This window comes from Schistocerca gregaria, chromosome 10 (genome assembly GCF_023897955.1).
Source record: "Schistocerca gregaria isolate iqSchGreg1 chromosome 10, iqSchGreg1.2, whole genome shotgun sequence".
Lineage (NCBI taxonomy): Eukaryota > Metazoa > Arthropoda > Insecta > Orthoptera > Acrididae > Schistocerca > Schistocerca gregaria.
In genome coordinates this window covers 12,284,578-12,306,055 of record NC_064929.1, presented here as the reverse complement: position 1 = coordinate 12,306,055, position 21,478 = coordinate 12,284,578, and the positions used below count along the sequence as shown (strand labels likewise).

At 43.6% G+C, this 21,478-nt stretch overlaps 1 non-coding gene across 1 annotated transcript; it reads right to left on the bottom strand.

Moving 5' to 3' along the window:
• Window positions 1-19,703: 19,703 nt before the first annotated feature.
• Trnak-cuu (transfer RNA lysine (anticodon CUU)) lies at window positions 19,704-19,776 on the bottom strand. The gene has a single exon. It is a non-coding gene; the product is annotated as a tRNA-Lys (tRNA).
• Window positions 19,777-21,478: the final 1,702 nt, after the last annotated feature.

The following is a 21,478-nucleotide window of genomic DNA, read 5'->3' as shown; positions in this document are numbered from 1 at the left end:
GCCTCGGTTAAATACTGCCGGGTAGCACGTCACACAGTACTCGTTTGGGTTGGGTGGTCCCATATAGAATCTCTCCATGCTGCCTAATGTTTTCCTGACGTCACTCTCGTCACGTACATCACTTTTATTTCATAATCATTTCTGAGAGGTAAAGGAATTGCATTACAACATGCAGAGCTAGTGGCGTTAAAATTAACACACATACTTGATGCGACTCAAAAGCCGAACGAGTTACTTTCCGACGTTGTTTTAGATGTGCAAGTGCCAGTCAAAACTCGCGGTGACGGCACTCTGCTGACCATTTCGCTAGTTAACACCGGTCTTGTTGTGTGTGTTTCAAGCTCAAGAGCATCTCCAAGCAAATAATGGTCAACAGCGACATTCAGACGGTTTCGTACTGCTCAAATGCTACATTAAAACGGTATGTTTCTTTTTCAGAACTCGAAAAAAAAACGAGCGTGACAGCATTCGAACCTGTAATCTTCAGATCCGAAGTCCGACGCCTGGTCGATTAGGCCACACGGTCACTGACGACCAACTATAACTTGTATACGACTCATCTTGAAACGCTCAAACACCTGAGGAATTATGTTTTCGTTCTACACAGCCGCTGCCCCTTGGTGTTTTCCACCCATTCGTTGCATTCAACCTCTTACGAGACCGACCAAATATATACTGGGAAACAAGACCGCACACTTTGTGCATTCGAAATCAAAGGCAGGGCGTCCCTCGCCGCTTTTGCTACGATGGCCATTTGCTACTTCTGCAGAAGAGGCGGCGACGACGACGACAGCGAGAGACTCTGAGCTATGTGAGAAATACATCTATAAAATGTGATTCAGACTGCCTCGTCCCAACTTATGCTGTACCGCTTTGGCAAATGCTTTATCTGAGCCATTCGCCTTAATCACATCTGAGAGTAATTCTTAATAAAACGCCTGCCGCTAATTGTTCGTCATCACAGATACTGTTTGCTATACGGCCATGACGAGCAACTGATTTCCAAAATTCGTCTTCGTCTTCTGTGGATGGAACTTACGACCCCTGGTTTACTAGACCATTGCTCTAACACTGAGCTAAAGAGGCGCGGCCTAGCGCTACTCTCGCGTACTTCTGCCTTACCGTCGACTGCATCATCAGACTTCAGCTGACAACACTTCATATTACCGACTAATATTTGCAGCTATGGCGACCCATTACTGCTTGGCTACAATTCTGACACGTTACCGATGTGCTCTCCAAACAACAACACTTGCACTTCAGAACATGTCTTTCACACATGTCTACAAAATCACCGTCACCTTCAAATACAGATTCCTTGCGACTGACAGAGACGTAGGCAAAGTTTAAAGTTGCTATTTCCATTACATCAAGTTAATCAGAAAAACGGTAAGTTACATCAGCAGCGGAACAAAATTCCTCTCCGCCCAGCGTAGGGCTAGAACCCACAACCCTGGGATTAAGATTCTCACGCTCTACCGACTAAGCTAGCCGGCTGCCTCGGTGAATTCATGCCGGGTACCACGTCACAGAGTACACGTTTGGGTTGGGTGGTCCCATACAGAATCTCTCCATGCTGCCTAATATTTTCCTAACGTCACACTCGTCACGTACTTCACTTTTATTTCATAATCATTTCTGAGAGGCAAAAGAATTGCATGACAACATGCGGAACTAGTGGCGTCAAAATTATCACACATACTTGATGTGACTCAAAAGCCGTCGAGTTTCTTTCCGACGTTGTTTTAGATGTGCAAGTGCCAGTCAAAACTCGCGGTGACGGACTCTGCCGACCATTTCGCTAGTTAACACCAGTCTTGTTGTGTGTGTTTCAAGCTCAAGAGCAACTCCAAGCAAAAAATGGTCAACAGCAACATTCAGACGGTTTCGTACTGCTCAATTGCTACATTAAAACGGTATGTTCCTTTTTCAGAACTGGAAAAACACGAGCGTGATAGCATTCGAAGCTGTAATCTTCAGATCCGAAGTCCGACGCCTGATCCATTAGGCCACACGGTCACTGACGACCAACTACAACTTGTATACGACTCATCTCGAAACGCTCACACCCCTGAGGAATTGTGTTTTCGTTCTACACAGCCGCTGCCCCTTGCTCTTTCCCACCCATTCGTTACATTCAACCTCTTACGAGACCGACCAAATGTATACTGGGAAACAAGACCACACACTTTGTGCATTCGGAATCGAAGGCAGGGCGTCCCTCACCGCATTTGCTACTTCTGCAGAAGCGGCGACGACGACGAAGGCGACGACGACGACGACGATGCCCGCGAGAGCCTCTGAGATACGGGAGAAATACATCTATAAAATGTAATTTAGACTGCCTCGTCCCACCTTATGCTGTACCGCTTTGGCAAATGCTTTATCTGCGCCATTCGCCTTAATCACATCTGTTTGCTATACGGCCACGACGCGAAACTGATTTCCAAAATTCGTCTTCCTCCTCTGAGGATGGAACTTAGGACCCCTGGTTTACTACACCAGTGCTCTACCACTGAGCTAAAGAGGCTCGACCCAGCGGTACTCTTGCGTACTTCGGCCTTACGGTCGTCTGCATCATCAGACGTCAGCTGACAACACTCATATTACCGGATAATATTTGCAGCTATGGCGACCCATTACTGCTTGGCTACACATCTGACACGTAACCGATGTGCTCTCCAAACAACAACACTTGCATTTCAGTACATGTCTTTCACACATGTCTACAAAGTCACCTTTACCTTCAAATACAGTTTCCTTGCGATTGACAGAGACGTAGGCAAAGTTTAAAGTTGCTATTTCCTTTACATCACGTTAATCAGAAAAACGGTAATTTACATCTGCAGCGGAACAAAATTCCATTACGCCCAGCGTGGGGCTCGAACCCGCGACCCTGAGATTAAGAATATCATGCTCTACCGACTTTTTTTTCCGTTACACCATCCGCTAATTGGTCGTCATCACAGATACTGTTTGCTATATGGCCACGACGCGCAACTTATTTCCAAAATTAGTTCTTCCTCCTTTGATGATGGAACTGACGACCCTTGGTTTGCTAGACCAGTGCTCTACCACTTCCTTTTTTTTTTTTTTTTTACTTTCGTTTTTGTGTGCCATTGTTTCAAGGTTAGGGGTGACAGTCAGATTCAGGCTGCGGAAACAAAGCGGGCAGGGGTCGAAACCCGAGGCCTGGCCACGATGATTCCACCGTCCTGTTTCCGAATGGCACCTGTACAACGGCGTCGTACTTTCCCCTACTGTCTCGGTTCTTGGTCTTACTTTTGTTTTTCTTGTTCGCCCTAAAGGTCCACGTAAACTTCAGTCCAGGTGTAGAGAATAATTTTACATAAAGGCGGCAAAACCAGCTACAGTATAAAAGAAATCGGCTCACACAGGCGACCTTAGCCAACACCCTCCCTTTCAAATGTCAGGCTAAGCATATTTGCAAAATCTTTACGGAGTCCTGGCAAGCGCAATCGGTTCCAGTAAGCAGTAAGGATGTACTGCCGAAACGTTAGGTGTTCATCCTCTTCATGACAACTATTGAGAAAATGTACCAAGTGTCCAAGCAACTACATAACGGTATTGAGCTTCGTTCGCGGATAAAAGGAAGAATCGGGCCGTACGATGATGAAAATGGTATAAACGGTTTCGGCAGTCCTAGTGACAAAAGCCAGTTGTTTCCTGAGCCAAAGCCAATTAGCAAGGTGCCCACTGCAGGTGAATCGATGCTCAAGTGTGTCCAGGAGACCACACCGAGTGCAGTTATCCGTGTCAGAAAGACCAATACGGTGCAGTCGTACGTTGGTGGGGACCAAACCATTAACTACCCTACACCACGTGGACGCCACAGCCATTGAGTGGATCGGCAGACTAAGATTCTTCCAGATGTTCCTCCAGGACACTGATGGAGACGCCAGTTCGATTGGATTGGGACCAGCCAGCCCCTCACAACGGGCAATCAAGCTCTTGGTCGTTGGCACCGGTCGTCGCAAGAAGACGTCACCGAGGTAACTAACCGCAATATAAAATTCCCGGACGTGTTTCAACTTAAAATTGAGGCGACTGACGTCGCCAGGTGGAGCACGGCTCTTCGGACGCACAACAGTAAAAAGTCTGGATGTAATTGAAGTCACTTCTTGCGTAACAATTATAGTCGTACGGCGGACGTACAAGGCAGATGCCTTGCGAGTAATGTCAGTGAGGCCCAAGCCTCCGGAGATACGCGGTTTCGTCATAACCTCGTAACGCAACTTGAATAGATGACCCTTCCATATAAACCTGCTAGACAATTGGCGCAACCTTTTCGCCACCATAATGGGAAGTCGGAACAGCTGAGCAACATAATAGGCTTTACATAACACGTACGTGTCTAAAATTCTGACTTTTTGCAAAATGGTAGCCGAGCGCTGCTCATGGACCATCAGAGTCCCCTGTATCTTCTCGGTGACATATTTCCAATTAAGAGCCGCCATTTTTATGGGACACCGATCAATGCTAATTGCCAATGACGTATGGCGATCGACAAAAGTGGCCCAAGGGACATCAGCATCGCGAAACCCTCGAATATCAAGGAACTTACATTTACCCTCATTGAGACGCGCTCCAGAGACACAACAGTATGCATCAACGACTCTTTTCAACAATGTGATATCATCACGTTGACGGAGGAGAACAACGACATCGTCCGCGTACGCCTTAACAGTGAGCTTCCCACCAGAGAGGGTCATACCCTGAAGCTTGAAAGCAAGAGTCCGAAGCAGCGGCTCCAGGGACAATATGAATAGAGACATAGAGAGCGGACTACCCTGAGGTACCCCTCGGCGGATAGCAATGGGCGGCGTCAGCTGCCCATTGACTGACACCAGAGCAGTTATTCCCCTATACAAATTACCAAGAACACCACGTGATGAAGCGTTAAAACCTATTGTATCTAAAACACGATTTAAAAACACATGACTGACGTGATCAAAAGCCTTATAAAAATCGAGGAAAGCAAAGGCACAATGAACGTTTGTAACCGCCGCAACCGAGACAACATCCCGATATTCGGCTACTGGGGTCAGAATAGATCTACCAGGAAAACAACATTGATGTGCCCCAATCACAGACCGCAGCAGAGAAGATAATCGACTATTGAACGCTCTAGCAGCTGTCTTGTAATCAAAGTTCAGCAATGTGAGCGGACGAAGATTGGCAGCAGATAAACGACCAGTGGACTTCGGAATTAAAACAATTTTCCCTACTTTAAAATCGGCTGGCACATCCATCCCCCTGACAATCTCATTTAAAATCTGCGTAAAAGTGCCACCCAAAAGAGGCCAAAAACGGAGATAAAATTCTTTAGGCAGGCCGTCTGGACCCGGCGATTTACCGGACGGAGAGCGAGCAATAAAATCGAAAATATCATCTACCTGGAACTCCCGGAGAAAGTCGCCGTTCGCGTCAGGCGTGATGGTCGCAGGAAGATCCTCAAGGACATCATCAGAAAGTGACGCACCAGAATCATCGGCAGAATAGAGACTAGCGTAATACTGATGAAGAGCACGCGTCATATCCTCCTGTGCAATAAGCTGTCGTCCATCATCCACCATAAGAGAAGAGATGAAGGTGCGACGACGTCGAGTCTAATGCCGCAGCAGGTGGTACAAAGAAGTCAGTTCACCTTCAACAAGAGAGTGAGGTTTCGACTTTACTCGCAGACCATCCAACTGTCGTCGTTTGAGGGTCAAGAGCTTTGCTTTAATACGACGAACATCATGGATCCGCAGAGGAGAAGGACCCGCCGCGTCATACAGTTCACGCAGGACAGAGTAGTAAAATTCATACGTGTTCTTAAAAGCACGCGCCCTTGCGGCACAGTAAAAAATCAAAGACTGACGAATCTTGGGCTTGGCAAACGCAGTCCACCAAACGAGCAAGGAGGGGTAACGCGGGACAGAGCGAAGACATCGCTCCCACACGGCACTTACAACTTCATCAATGGCACTGTCGGCAAGGTGGGAAACATTTAACATCCACTGGGAACGATAAAGTTTTGCTGGTTGGTGACTAAGATTTACAGTTGCAGTAAAAGCACAATGGTCAGAAAAACTAGTAGGAATAACATCGATAGAAAGAATGTTATCACATAAAAAATCAGAGAAGTAGAATCTGTCGAGTCTACTGCATGAGGACGCGGTAAAATACGTAAATTTCACCAGGGTTGGATATTTGTGTTCCCAAACATCACGCAGGTGCATCGTACGAACCAAGTCATGTAAATCTCGGCAATAATTAAAATTGGGGGACTGGTCTTCAGGGCGTAAAACACAATTAAAATCGCCTCCGAGCAGGAGACTCCGAGGACTCTTGCGCAAAAGATAAATAAGCTCTTCCTTATAAAAGCGCGATCGAGCCACAGTGCGACCCGAACCAGAGGGGGCATACAAAACAACTAGGCAGAGATCAAAAAGACGACAACCAATCCCACGGCCAGATTCAAGGAATTCAATGTCAGTAACAGGAATACCTTCTCGAAAGAAAAGAGCAGTTCCTGTTGAATTTTCCGGTGCGACATTAAAAACAGTTTGAAATCCAGGTAGAGAGAGATCAGAAAACAATACTTCCTGCAAAAATACTACGTCCGCACAGGAGTCGTAGAGAAACTGCCGCAAAGAGGCAATGCGAACGTCGGACTCAATACGGTTAACATTTAAGGTAAGAAAGGTATATGCTTGAACCATGGAGAGAAAAGCGAGACAAGAAGTCACCTACACCGACGCATCAAACATCACAGTCCATAGCAGGGGAGACGGAGGTATCCGAGGGAAGGGGACTGCTACCCCCTTCCGCGCATCCCTTACGTTTCGGTTTTTTACGAACAGCATTGACGTTCGGCTGAACGCGCAACTTGCGTCGGCTGACGGGCAAGGAAGCGGCAGCCGCCGGTGACGTAGGAGGGTCAAGTTCTGTATCCGACACCACCCGCGCCGGTCCACAGTCAGGGTCCGGGGTCGCGGGGGAAACATCCGACGAAACGGACTGGTCTACACCAATACTAGCTTCCGGCAAACATGGACTACACGGAAGCGAAACGTGAGCAGGAAGCTCCGAAGCTGCTAAGTTGGAAGGAAGCGGAGCAGCTCCGCTGGCAGAGGTATGGGGCAGCGAAGCAGGAAGTTGTTGCGGCTCAACTTGTTGTGACAAAGAAGTCGGTTCCGAAGGCGGCGACAACAGGCCCGACCGACGAGCCGACTCGAGAGAAGCCGCGTCGGAAGCCGGAGGGGCGTCAGCAGCCGCTACCGGAACAGCTACTTCAGGGGAACAGGGAGCATCTACACTACTCTGTGGCTCGGAGGATGTCGGTCTCTCGGATTGGGGCATCTCGGGGAGATCCTCATCCGTACTATTTCCATCTTGTGCGCGACGCCGTTTATTATTCAAAAGCGGCACACCCACCTGAGGAACAGACGGAACAACATCAGATTTGGCACGCAAAGGAGGAAATTCTGTGTCAGGGGCGTGCAAAACCTGCGGCGGGGCGCTACAACCACTGGACTGTTCGACACCAAGAGCAGAACCACCGGCAACGAGGTCAGCGACCGTTAACTTGCGACGCTGTTCGAGAGAATTTTTTAACACAAAAACCCTCCGCGGACAGTCGGTACGCACGTGGCCACTCTCATTACACAAGAAACAGGTGCCAACCTGACCACTGTATGTTACATGGACACGATATCCACCGATCTGCAGGTCCGAGGGAATATTCTGCTGCACGTGCATTTCGACGGAACGAATACCACTGTAACACTGCAGACGATGTTGGCTGGACCAGCGTTCAAGGCGAATACTCTTAACATCACCACACTTGAGTAAACCCTCCTTAAGATACACATTATCCACCTCCGGCGGAAGGTTGTAAACACGAACACTGGTGTACGTAATGGAAGCATTTGAAAGCAGTACGGTACTGACAGAATCATCCCGATGCCGAAAGAGAACCTGATGACCAAATTTGGAAATAATTTTATCAACCTGAAGGGGTCCATAAAATTAACAAAGAAAACATAGAGTTCTGTATCAAAATATGCAGTGTGCACCTGATCCGAATTAATGCCAAAGGTATCTACTAACCAATCATGAATCTCAAGGGAACTAGGTTGCACATGGTGGGTGGACTTGTCGAAAGCAAAACTAACTGTAGCCTGACGAGGAATAACCTGAGACGACATTTTCAAAAACTACGCGGTCTAAACCGCTACACAAAAACACTGAAATACACACAGAAAGTAACACAAGGAACGAAACAAAGACGGAGAAAAACTTACAGAAGGTACAACACTACACGTAAACAACGATATCCCACTATACGTAACGCTACGGCGGAGCGGAAGACTAGGCATGTCCACACTGCACGGCGTCTGAAGCGGAACTGGTTTACTGCTTGGCTACACATCCGACACGTAACCGATGTGCTCTCCAAACAACAACACTTGCATTTCAGAACATGTCTTTCACACATGTCTACAAAATCACATTCACCTTCAAATACAGTTTCCTTGCGACTGACAGAGACGTAGGCAAAGTTTAAAGTTGCTATTTACATTACATCACGTGACTCAGAAAAACGGTAATTTACATCTGCAGCGGAACAAAATTCCGTTCCGCGCAGAGTAGGGCTCGAACCCAGGACCCTGGGCTTAAGAGTCTCACGCTCTACCGACTGAGCTGGCCGGCTGCCTCCGTTAATACCTGCCGGGTAGCACGTCACACAGTAATCGTTTGGGTTGTGTGGTCCCATACAGAATCTGTCCATGCTGCCTAATGTATCCCTAACGTCACACTCGTCACGTACTTCACTTTTATTTCGTAATCATTTCTGAGAAGCAAAAGAACTGCATGACAACATGCAGAGCTAGTGGCGTCAAAATTAACACACATACTTGATGTGAGTCAAAAGGCGAACGAGTTACTTTCCGACGTTGTTTTAGATGTGCAAGTGCCAGTCAAAACTCGCGATGACGGCACTATGCCGACCATTTCGCAAGTTAACACCGGCCTTGTTGTGTGTGTTTCAAGCTCAAGAGCAACTCCAAGCAAAAAATGGTCAACAGCAACATTCAGACGGATTCGTACTGCTCAATTGCTACATTAAAACGGTATGTTTCTTTTTCAGAACTGGAAAAACACAAGCGTGACAGCATTCGAACCTGTAATCTTCAGATCCGAAGTCCGACGCCTGATCCATTACGCCACACGGTCACTGACGACCAACTATAACTTGTATAGGACTCATCTTGAAACGCTCACACCAATGAGGAATTTTGTTTTTGTTCTACACAGCCGCTGCCCCTTGCTCTTTCCCACCCATTCGTTACATTGATCCTCTTACGAGACCGACCAAATATAGACTGGGGAACAAGACCGCACATTTGTGCATTCGGAATCGAAGGCAGGGCGTCCTTCGCCGCATTTGCTACGATGGCCATTTGCTACTTCTGCAGAAGCGTCGGCGGCGGCGGCGGCGACGACGACGACGACGACGACGACCGCGAGAGGCTCTGAGATATGTGAGAAATACATCTATAAAATGTAATTCAGACTGCCTCGTCCCACCTTATGCTGTGCCGCTTTGGCAAATGGTTTATCTGTCTGGCGTGGGACCTGTCGTCTCGCGGTGCGTTTTTTGGCGTGGGCCAGTCCGCGCCGGCGCACCGTAAGGCACAGAGGTTCGCACTGGCGCGTATCGCTTCCAGTCGGACGTGCCCACAGGGGAAGTGATGCGTCATATATAGCCTCTCCTTCTCAAGTGGCTCTTTCCGCCTTCAATTGGTGCCGGACGTTAAGCTCGGCATTTCTCGGGCTTGCCCAGGTGTGCCTTGCGACAAAAGGAAGAGCTGCGACCCAACCCGATGCGAAAGCGAAGGGTGCGTGGCACAGGGGGAGCTGTGTCGAGGGAGGAACATCTGTCCCTTTCTGTTCGCAGGGCCCAGACCAGCAGGAGCTCTGCATGGCGGCGACTTCGTTCGTCGGCGTGGGATCGCGGCGCGAGTCCGCAAGGGCGCTTCGCCGCGCCCCTGGGTAACCGGGGCGTGTTCTGCCAAACCCAGGAGGTGGTGACACCGCCTGGGCCAGGTTAACTGGGTCCAGACAGCCGAACGTCTGGGGGACCGGCCCGCCACCTGAGGAGGAGTGGGTCCTTGGCCGAAAGGTGGAAACTCGGGCTAGTAGGCGGCGAAGGGCGAGAGGTGCATCCGCCTCTCCGGAGTGCGTGGTGCAGTTGCCGAGGAGCGTCGCGTGAAATCGCCGATGACGGAGCCTTCGATGGGGACCAGTGCGCTGGCAACGGCGCGCTGAACCCGGCAGTTCGAGAGGGCCCTTGACCTTGGGGCGAGGTCGGTGGGCGAGCTGCAAGAAGTCCCCCCCCCCCATGCCAGAGGAGCTGGTCTGGGGTAAGAGACGGGCTCCCACCTTTTTAATATCACTCGTAAATCATGGCGACGACAGATACGAGTGATTCGAGTGCGCCTCATCGTGCTTCTACTGCGCCTGATCCCTCTCCTCAGGACGGGCTGGGACAGGTCGAGAATGAGACAGTTATGCAAAGGCTTGCCAGAATAACTACGCTCATGGAGCAATCTGTAAAAAATGGCAAGATCAGCCAAGCCGGAATGTCAGCCATTAAAAATGAATTGGCAGCTTGGGCCGTCGTCCATGCAAAACTAGAAGGAAGGCTAGAAGAACTAGTAAAAGAAAACAACAGACTAAGAAAGCAGCCAGTGAAAACTTGGGCGGCAGTGGCAGCGCAAGCTCCCACCAAGCCCAACACCACCAGAGAGACAATAGACAAGGTAACTAAGAGGCCAGATACGGCAGTCTTTTTGAGAACACTTCCTGGACAAGACACAAGCATAAAGAAAATACAGGAGTTATTCACGAAAACCGTGGACCCTGTGAAGGAAAAAATAAAGATAAAGAGAATCAAACCGAGTAGGAATTCAGTCATCGTAGAAGTTGCCTCGGAAGAGGATAAAGAAAAGCTGTTGAAGAACCAAAAGCTGAACTCAGTGGTGAAATGTGAGCCACCAAGAAAAAGAAATCCTCTCGTCATACTTTATGACGTGCCATCTATTATGACGAACGAAGAGGTGTCAGAGACAATCAGGGCACAAAATTTTGAGCACTTAAGCGTTGAAGAATTTAGTAATTGTTTCAAACTTAGATTTAAAACGGGTCCACGAGGTCGTGATGTTGTACATCATGTCGCTAAAGTGACAGCACAGATGTGGAAGAATATCACAACAATGGGCAGGATCTATGTTGGCTTCCATGCCATCAACACCAGAGACTATGTCGTGGTACCTCGTTGCCACAACTGTGGTGACCTGGACCACATTCTCAGGCTGTGCACCAGGGAGCCGGCGTGCACCAAGTGCGGAGAAAGAGGCCATAATCGCAAGGACTGTAAAGGTACACAAATCTGCATACCATGCAAAAGCAGAGGCAAAAGCAAGTGCCAGTCAAAACTCGCGGTGAGGGCACTCTGCCGACCATTTCGCTAGTTAACACCGGTCTTGTTGTGTGTGTTTCAAGCTCAAGACCATCTCCAAGCAGAAAATGGTCAACAGCAACATTCAGACGGTTTCGTACTGCTTGTAACATTACAGGACATATTAGGACATATTGAAGTATTCGATACTGTAGACTTTTAGGGGATGTAGATACAGATTTGCAAAATGTAAAGGGAAACTTTGGTGATGTTTAAATATTGTACTGTGTCAATATTAGGACATTTTACACAGAAAGAACAAAAATATAATTAATGTAAATATATATTAGTGTTAGTAACCTATTTTCATTCAATTTTGTATTTATATTTCATTTTGCAAAAGAAAGACTCACTGTTTGCTGTAGCTCTGATTAATTGTATAAATTATCAGTTGTGAGCTAAATTATTTCGTATAATATGGACAAGATACTTTTAAAAACTCACCAGCTAAAGAGAAAGTCTGTAAATGAACGTTTAATGCACACTTCTGGAACTTTCTATGGAGAAATTCTCTATTATGATCGCAAAAAATACGAAAACTTGTGAAAACTGTTTCATAACCTAATTTCGAAAGACGATTTGTATCAAGAAATATTTGCTAAAAAGATTTATTTACGTTTTGAAACACGATTTAAATCATTTTACATATAAATAGTTGTTCTAAATCACTCAAGAAATATCCAGAATCAAATGTCAAGATATTTCTGGAAACATCGGTACAAATCTGGTGTAGGTTATCCAGAAGTTGGTAGAAATATGTTATAAAATCTATTTGGAAATCATGCTTGTAAGAATATATGTACTGATCCTTTTACTTACTTTAGTCTGTACTAAATTTCTGTAATGTCTAATTTAGTTTTAAGTCGTGAATTGCTATCGTATTGTGAACAAAACATTGTCAAAGACTCTCATTGTTTGGAAAGATATTAATACACGTAGGAGTTGTCAGTTGCCAGTTCGGATATGCAGTGTGGTTAGCTCTGAGAGTCAGTTGTTGAGTCTGTGAAGTCTGTCAGTTCTGTTTGTAAATAAACGTCTGTAATGAAGAATTAGTTGTTGTCGTCAATATGAACTCAAGAACTTTTTGCACGAAGCAGACACATCCTAATGCAACGTTTTAATTTGGTGTTGAGGAGCTGGGATGTTATAATTTGGTGGAGGAAGCAGAGGATATGACGACTACCCAGTGATTCTTCAAAATAAAATACGTCTCTTTTGGGATCACAAGAAGAAAATACGTGTGTTTTTTGACCACAAGAAGAGGATATACGACGGACCAGTCATTCTTCAGAAGTAAATACGTCGATTCTGGGGTCACAAGTAGAGGAGTGAATCAACCGAGCGAAACCATCCTGGAACGGAAGAAATTTCGCAAAACACGGACACCAACGACCGCCGACGGACACTAAGATAAGTACCTGCTTCCTAAAATAAGGGAAAAAGACGCAGATTTCAGTATTGACAGCGGTTTAGCGAGTACACCTATTAGGGAAAGTGCTTCTGACAGTGTAGGAATGTTGGAAAAGTTAAAACAAATGTTTTCAAAGTTAAACTCGAAGTTGGATAACACAAATTTGAACATGGACGATTCTCGTGCCGAATTACGTCAACAAATTGAACAGACACAACAACAGATGGACAGGTCGGTTTCGAAGGCTGTGTGTGATTTAAAATCAGAAATAAATTCAAATACAGAACAGATTGCTCACACTAATCAGGTTCTCGAAGAATGGCGAATTACTTTTGAGTCAAACCAAAAAGAACTTAGTTGTCGTGTGGACACGGTTGATAGCAAAATTTCTGTCCTTGAAACTGATTTAAGTAACGAAATTTCAAATAACCAGTCAAAACTTAAAAAAGTTGTTGATTTTGTAAATGAGGAAAATTCTCAATTGAGAAATGAATTTGACCACACAAAACGATTCTTTGAAAGCGAAATTGAATCTTTCAAATCTGATTCTGACAAAAAGGTCACAGAAATTTGTAGTAGAGTAGGTAATGTCGAAAAAACTGTTGACAGAAAATTTGTACAAATACAAGAAACTATGTTGCAAAAAGGTTTTAGTAATAGTTGTAATGGGGTATGGGGAAATTTTCCCATTAAAACTTATCCCGGTGACAAGAATATACACTCAAAAGACTTCATGCAATTCTGCAAGGAGCAGTTCACGTCCATAATGACAGATAGTGTTAAGATAAAGTTTGTAAAGAAATTACTTGATGGTGAGGCGCTTTCGTGGGCCAATCAGAATTGTTCCGCAGAAATGTCCTTTGAAGATTTCGAAAAATGTTTTCTAACCAAATTTTGGTCTGAAACTGAGCAAGCTCGAATCAAAAGTGAATTCTTGAATGGTCCTAGTTACAGAGAATCTGATGGATCAATGAAAGCCTATTGTGAGAAACAGTTGCAAAAATTAGTGCATCTGGATAAGCCATTTGATGAGCTAACTCAAATTGATGCACTAAAACGGAGACTTCCGAAAAGAGTACAATGGGGTTTAGTATATGGTCCAGATGAGTCCATAGAACAATTCTTGAAATATGTGGACAGACTTGATAGAGCCTTTGAACAAAACAACAGATTTAACGACTTTGTAGGTTCATCACACAGAGGGTGGGAACCGAACCGTGGAAATAATAACAATAATAGTGAACGAAGAAACTTTAACAACAACAGGGATAATTATAATAGCAATGACAGAAGAAATTTTGGTAGGAATGATCAGCACTTTAATTCAAACAGAGAATGGGAAAATCGAAACAGGTCCTGGGGTTATGACATGAGAGTAGGTAACCCGAGGCAGGGAAACGACAGACATAGGCCTGTAAACGACTAAATGCTCCACTGGGAGTCTGTCAGTTTGAGGCAAGGAATTTTCAAAATCAGGCTAATTTCACCCAGAACAGACAGCACTATAATCAGAGACCTAACCAGTATAGAAAGTATGCTTATGATCGATCTGTAGATAGAGGTAATGAAAAAATTTTAATTTGACAGGATATTTTGGAATGTCATCAGAGAAAATACTAGAAACAACTGTAATAGGAAACAGGCTACCTTTGATGAAGTAGGCTTAGAAGATGATATAACTGCAAATTTATATAATCAAGAAGAAGCACCTAATGCTGAAATGAAAGGTAAGGATAACTTTGATAATTCTGGATTGTACAAACTTATGTGTGGTGATATTTTAGATGTAAGTTGTCATAATGGTGTTCGTACTGAAGTTCTGGAAAGTCTGATATTCATGTGGATGTGGTTGGTGAAGATGGTGTTGTGAGTAATGTTGGTGATACTAGTAGTGTTTGTAGTGTAAGCTCAGGCAATGATGATGATAATGTTGGTGTTAAGGCCAATGGTGATTATGTACTAGAAGATTTTTATGGTGAATTGGATGGAATAGTTTATGTTAAAGTTAAGGAGGATGTCATAAGCAATAGTGTTGAGAATAGTTGTGCCAGGAACTCTAACTACATTCCACATGAGAATCAGATTGTGCCAGTTCAGCTTAGTAATACATCAGGAGACAGGGGGGTTGATTGTGCTGATGCATCTGAGATTATTTTGAAATCTGTTTGGGACAAATTTAAAGATTACAATGATGACAATGATGTTAAGATCAAATTAAGGGAAATTTGTGAATCAGTTTCTGCTTAACAGAGGTATGATGAGATAGCAGAAGATCTTTTGTATGAAGAACAGGAAGAAAGGGAAAACACCACTATTGGTAGTCCATACATAAAAATTAAAGCTGCAGGTTGGGAAGGGTATTGTTTGATTGACACAGGGAGTCCAATTAGTGCCATTTAAAGCAAATTAAGAGATATAATTAAGCATGATCCTGACTTTGTTGAATTACCAGTTGTAGGAAAAAAAAATTAGAGGCATTACCGGCAAACTGAGCAAAATTGTTAATAGACAGGTGTTGTTGTCCTTCAGTATAAATGATGTACAGTTTACTAAAGGATGTCTTGTAATAAGTGACCTAAATGATAATGTACTGTTGGGTATGGACTGGATATTAAAAGCTAATGTAGCATTTGATTGGGAAAAGAGTTTGTTTACCTTTATTGATCCTAACACGAGAGTATGTTCCAGTACTGACATGTCGATTCAAAACTGTGCTGATAATGTAATTGAAATTAGGGACTTTACATTTTCTAAAGACAGTGGTTATTGTGTAGAGGAAATTACTGAGGATTATGATGATGGAGAATATGGGGATATAGTTCAAGAAAAATTACGGGAATCAGATAATTTGAACCAAGAACAGAAGGTAGAGTTAGAAAGATTATTGTGGAATTACTGTGATGTTTTTGATGATAGACCTGGCAGAGTAAAGAATTATCAATGTAAACTCAGATTAAAACAACATGAGCCATTCTTTATAAAACCTTATAGTGTACCCATTGCAAAGAGAAAAGATGTAGAAAAGGAACTTCAAAAGATGGAAGAGTGGGCATCATTGAGAGAAGTAAGAGCCAATACAATAATCCTTTGGTAGTGGTTGCAAATGTGATGGCAGTGTCAGGCTTGTTCTAGATTCAAGACACCTAAATAAGTATCTGGAAAGAGAGACCGATCATCCCGAGAATATAGACGAATTACTTCATAAATTTGAAAGAATGAAATACATGACCAGCTTAGATCTCACATCAGGATTTCACCAAGTAGAATTAGAAAATGATTCCAGAAAGTATACTGCCTTTTTTGTATAGGGAAAGATGTTACTAGTATTGTGTGGTACCATTTGGGCTGAATGTCTCAGTAGCCGAATTCATTAGAGCACTTGACTTTGTTTTGGGAAAAGATCTTTTATCAAAATTAACTGTGTATGTAGATGACATTTTGATCACTGGAGAAACTTGGGAAGAACATGTTAATACTTTGAGGGAGGTTTGCAATAGATTAAGGAAAGGGGGAATGTCACTTAAATTATCTAAATGCAAGTTTGGTATGAAAAAATTGAAGTTTCTGGGGCCCGGTATTTCTGAGGAAGGTATTTTGCCAGATCCTGAAAAATTCGAGGCAATTGCAAAATTCCCAATTCCAAAAACGAAGAAACAACTAAAGTTATTTTTCGGAATGTGCGGTTACTACAGAAAGTTCATTAGTACCCAAGCTCTAAATGCTCCAGGTCTTAACAGATTGCTGAAGAAAAACGCAATGTGGGTTTGGGATCAGATATGTGAAGCCTACTCAATTTAAAATTGAAGACTTGGTCCTTGTTAAAACACAAGACAAGTCTAAAGCCATCAGTGGTGAATTAAAAAAGTTTTTTGACATATACATTGGACCTTTCAAGATTCAGGACAATCCTAATCCGAATGCTTACCGTCTAGTCTACCCAAATTCTGGCAGACTGTTTGGCCTATGAAACGTGACCGAACTGAAATTGTATTAAAAAAATGTGAAAAAGTATTTTAGGTAATAGATGTTTATAGACTTTTATATGTAATCATACTAGGATATTTTTGTATACTTTGTTATGTTGTATTTATCTGATTCCTCAGGGGAGCATACATTCTTTGTGTGCTAAGTGTTTGGCGAGCACTAGGTCCCCTAGCTACGCAATTGTCATATTTCATTTTCGTGTTCTGTCATTGCATCTTACACTTATTCTGTGATCCTGTATAATCAATTTTCTCCATCTGTCAGTCTCTCCTCTCTTAGCTTTAAGAAATTATTTAGAGTACATTTTCTTGAGTAATTAGACTTTAGAGAATTCAAATTTCTGTGTCCTTAAAAACCGGTCCACCGACTATTAAATGCTTTTGCTAATGTTTAACTGGGTTTGACCACTGTATGCTGTATATTCATAGCGGACTGTCCTATTGCAGCCTGTGATAGCCTGCAGTGTATATGGAATCCATACGGACTGTGAAGATGAGACTGAAATACAGTGTGTGGCATTGAGGTATACCGACCTTTAAGGAAGAAGATCACTGACCTTCAAGAAAGAAGATCACCGGTCTTCAAGAAAGAAGACACCAAAGATATGTGTAAAACTTTTCTGTTTTGTAATGTAAGGACATCAACCCTTCCGTGTTTCACGTGTAAGTGCTGATGGGGGGGTTGTGTAACATTACAGGACATATTGGGACATATTGAAGTATTCGATACTGCAGACTTTTAGGGGATGTCGATACAGATATGCAACATTTAAAGGGAAACTTTGGTGATGTTTAAAAATTGTACTGTGTCAATATTAGGACATTTTACACAGAAAGAACAAAAATAGAATTAATGTAAATATATATTAGTGTTAGTAACCTATTTTCATTCAATTTTGTAATTATATTTCATTTTGTAAAAGAAAGACTCACTGTTTGCTGTAGCTCTGATTAATTGTATAAATTATCAGTTGTGAGCTAAATTATTTCGTATAATATGGACAAGATACTTTTAAAAACTCACCAGCTAAAGAGAAAGTCTGTTAATGAACGTTTAATGCACACTTCTGGAACTTTCTATGGAGAAATTCTCTATTATGATCGCAAAAAATACGAAAACTTGTGAAAACTGTTTCATAACCTAATTTCGAAAGACGATTTGTATCAAGAAATATTTGCTAAAAAGATTTATTTACGTTTTGAAACACGATTTAAATCATTTTACATATAAATAGTTGTTCTAAATCACTCAAGAAATATCCAGAATCAAATGTCAAGATATTTCTGGAAACATCGGTACAAATCTGGTGAAGGTTATCCAGAAGTTGGTAGAAATATGCTATAAAATCTATTTGGAAATCATGCTTGTAAGAATATATGTACTGATCCTTTTACTTACTTTAGTCTGTACTAAATTTCTGTAATGTCTAATTCAGTTTTAAGTCGTGAATTGCTATCGTATTGTGAACAAAACATTGTCAAAGACCCTCATTGTTTGGAAAGATATTAATACACCTAGGAGTTGTCAGTTGCCAGTTCGGATATGAAGTGCGGTTAGCTCTGAGAGTCAGTTGTTGAGTCTGTGAAGCCTGTCAGTTCTGTTTGTAAATAAACGTCTGTATGAAGAATTACTTGTTGTCGTCAATATGAACTCAGGACCTTTTTGCACGAAGCAGACACCTCCTAATGCAACGTTTTAATTTGGTATTGAAGAGCTGGGATGTTATATGCTCAATTGCTACATTAAAACGATATGTTTCTTTTTCAGTACTGGAAAAACACGACCTTGTTGGGAATCGAACCTGCAATCTTCGGAGCGAAGCCCGACGCCTTATCCATTAGGCCACACGGTCACTGACCACCAAGCATAACTTATATGCGACTCATCTCGAAACGCTCACACCCCCTGAGGAATTGTGTTTTCGTTCTACACAGCCGCTGCCCCTTGCTCTTTCCCACCCATTCGTTACATTCAACCTCTTACGAGACCGACCAAATATAGACTGGGAAACAAGACCACACACTTTGTGCATTCGGAATCGAAGGCAGGGCGTCCCTCGCCGCATTTTATACGATGGCCATTTGCTACTGCTGCAGAAGCGGCGGCGGCGACGACGACGACGACGACGACGACGACGACGACCGCCGGAGGCTCTGAGATTTGTGAGACATACATCTATAAAATGTAATTCAGACCGCCTCGTCCCACCTTATGCTGTACCGCTTTGGCAAATGCTTTATCTGCGCCATTCGCCTTAATCTCATCTGAGAGTAATTCTTAATAAACCGCCTGTCGTTAATTGTTCGTAATCACAGATACTGTTTGCTATACGACCACGACGCGCAACTGATTTCCAAAAATCGTCTTCCTCCTGTTAGGATGGAACTCACGACCCCCAGTATACTAGACCAGTGCTCTACCACTGAACTAAAGAGGCGCGGGCTAGCGGTAGTTTTGCGTACTTCGTCTGTACGGTCGTTTGAATCATCAGACTTCAGCTGACAACACTTCATATTACCGACTAATATTTGCAGCTATGGCGACCCATTACTGCTTGGCTACACATCTGACACGTAACCGGTGTTCTCTCCAAACAACACCACTTGCACTTCAGAACATGACCTTCGCACATGTCTACAAAATCACCTTCACCTTCAAATTCAGTTTTCTTGCGACTGATGGAGACGTAGGCAAATTTTTAAGTTGCTAGTTCCATTAAATCACGTTAATAAGAAAAACGGTAATTTACATCTGCAGAAGAAAAAAATTCCGTTCCGCCCAGTGTAGGGCACGAACCTACGACCCTGAGATTAAGAGTCTCATGCTCTACCGACTGAGCTAGCCGGGCTGCGTGCGTGAAAACCTGCCAGGTAGCACGTCACACAGTATTCGTTTGGGTTGGGTGGTCCCATACACAATCTCTCCATGCTGCCTAATGTTTTCCTAACGTCACACTCGTCACGTACTTCACTTTTATTTCATAATCATATCTGAGAGGTAAAGGAATTGTATGACAACCTGCAGAGCTAGTGGCGTCAAAATTAACACACATACTTGATGTGACTCAAAAGCCGAACGAGTTACTTTCCGACGTTGTTTCAGATGTGCAAGTGCCAGTCAAAACTCGCGGTGAGGGCACTCTGCCGACCATTTCGCTAGTTAACACCGGTCTTGTTGTGTGTGTTTCAAGCTCAAGACCATCTCCAAGCACAAAATGGTCAACAGCAACATTCAGACGGTTTCGTACTGCTCAATTGCTACATTAAAACAGTATGTTTCTTTTTCAGAACTGGAAAAACAAGCCGGGACAGGAATCGAACCTGCAATCTTCGTATCCGAAGTCCGACGCCTTATCCATTAGGCCACACATTTTTTTTTTTGACGAGGATGGTTTTTTTTTTTTTACAATTGGTGAGTGGTCAGTTCCGTGCAGGTGGAGACAAAGCGGGCAGGGGTCGAATCCCGAGGCCTGTCCACGATGGCTCCCCCCGCCTATTCCTGAGTCACTTCTTCAAGCAGACAATTTTTATACATATATTTTTTTAGTTATATTATTAATATTTTTATAGTTGTTTCTCCTCTGCTCCGAGGTATATAGTGCTGACACATTTGGAAAGGAACATTTCTTCTTTGTCGTGTGTCAGTTGTGTGTTTTGATCCATATCGAACTTCTTTGCTCTTCCGTTAGAGGTGTGAAATTGACCCGAATAAGCAAACAAGTATAAGGAGACTAATGAAAAGAAGTAAACTGACCAGGTATAACAGAAAGTGTAACTTAAGAAAAATAGAATAAAACAGAATAGATTTCCTCTTGATTGCCTTCAATCATCCAATGTGGTCATCCTATGCCATGTTTTTCAAAGGTGATGTCCATCATGTTTCCAAATAATTTTTTACTGTTAGTGACAAATTTAATCTTCCAGTATGCCAGCTCCATGTAGGTCAGAAAACTAATATAATCGTATTCTCCACGAACATTAACGATGTAGTTGACGTAGTGCCCTAGGATCCACATTACTGTATTGTTTTTCGTGGCTGGATAAAACTTTTTGTCGGGACGCAGTAGCATATCCAGCTGCAGATTGTCTTCCGCGCTCCTTGACAGTACCGCAATCTTTCTCTTGACCCATCGCCAATTCAGTGCATGGCCCCCGCAGGTAAACCGATGGATCAGAGAATCGACGAGTCCACAACAGAGGCAGAGATTTGTGTCACTTAACCCAGTTGCATGTAGTTTTTCATTAGTGGCAATTGTGTTATTTACCACCCTGTACCAAGTTGAAGCAACATCCGAAGAGTGTACTTTCAAGCTGATGTTGGCCCACACCGTTTTCCAGTCAGTAGTCGGATACTTCCGTTCTATTGTATTTGTGGTCGCCGGCTTTCCCACTCACGTTGCAAGTCGCGAGTTGACAGTGGTCGGCGCCGTAGAACACCCACATCTGTATAACTAACATGAAGGAAAAATTCCCTGATGTGTTTCAATTTGTAATGGATTCTTCCGACGTCAATAGGAGGTCGCACACTCGCTGGACGCTCTGTGAGGTACA